Source organism: Bradysia coprophila, unplaced genomic scaffold, assembly GCF_014529535.1.
Source record: "Bradysia coprophila strain Holo2 unplaced genomic scaffold, BU_Bcop_v1 contig_151, whole genome shotgun sequence".
Taxonomy (NCBI): Eukaryota; Metazoa; Arthropoda; class Insecta; order Diptera; family Sciaridae; genus Bradysia; species Bradysia coprophila.
Window position 1 is genome coordinate 9,444,490 of NW_023503423.1, and position 1,292 is coordinate 9,445,781.

At 37.1% G+C, this 1,292-nt stretch overlaps 1 long non-coding RNA gene across 1 annotated transcript; it reads left to right on the plus strand.

Annotated features, from left to right (window-relative positions):
* LOC119074928 lies at positions 1–1,292 on the plus strand. The gene is made up of 3 exons (XR_005087270.1): positions 1–114; positions 180–239; positions 1,172–1,292. It is a non-coding gene; the product is annotated as an uncharacterized LOC119074928 (long non-coding RNA).

Below are 1,292 nucleotides of genomic sequence, written 5' to 3' on the forward strand. Positions count from 1 at the left end.
TACATCACTTGCAAACTACATTCAAATCCAAATCCCAGAAGATGCTTTCGACTCGTCTTATCATTTTGTTCGTGCTTGTGGCGGTGTTCACTGCTCAAGCATTAGCTGGTTGCAGTAAGAATTTGTTTTGAATTCACAAATAATTGTTTCTTCTAAATTCTCATTTTGACATTTTTCAGGAAATTCATGTAATCGTGATTGCAATGACTTCATGTGTGATTTGTGTTGCGGCAATAGATGTAAGCTTTCTTTCATCGTAAAATACCCCTTACATAAAATCGAGTGCGAAGTACTTTATTAGGCTCTAGATGTGTAATTATGACATGAGGCCGCAAGCCGTGTGTCATAATACACATCGTGAGCCTGATCAAGTACTTCGCACTGAGATTCATACAACGTTTTATGCAACAGTGCGATCTAAAGTTCGCAGTTTTCGAACATTATGGCTTCGAGTTGCATAAAACGTTTTATACAACTCGATGATAAATACTTTTTTAGGCACACATCTAGTGCCTAAAAAAGCATCTATCACTCGGTTGTATTAATAACTATAGATCGTTGTCAATGTCGTTTGAGATGTCAAATGGGCTGTCATTTTCACAAAGTTAACCACAATGTTACAAAAATTTATATGAAGCTGTCATTGTTTGAGGTCAATGAACGTCAACACAAGGTATGGTCGAATGTCAAACTTTGTATTGCGCGGAGGACATAACGATTTCATATAAACAAACTCACCTCTCATGAGAGGTGACTTTGTTTATATGAAATCGCTATCAAGGCTGTATACTTGGAGGAGGTCACGCAGATGCAGATACGCGGGTTACACACCACGTGTCATACAAAAAGTTCACCACGCCATACAAATTCAATTTTGGTGAATTTGTTTGTATCGAAAAGGTGTGTTCCCGCGTATCTAATAAAATGGCGATCCGCGTGACCTTCCCAAAGTATACAGCCTTGATCGATATGTCCTCCGGTTTGTATGAACAGACCATACCTGGTTTTGTACTTTCATTGTTTGAGGTTAGTTTTGAGAAATTGACAACTCGTTTGACAGTATTTTGAGAGAATCCGTTATTTGACAGTGATCTATTTCGTGTCCGTTTTGAACAGTTGATTTAAGATACACCAATAAGCTAATTAAAACGTTTCTACAATTCTTTTTCAGTCGGGTTCCCTTGCATAGACACTATGAGAAGAGCGTGCTGTTGAAGTCAGTTTACAAAAATTCCTCATAAATAATTTGATTGTTTATGTGATATTTACTTGAATAAAACACATTTCAAACA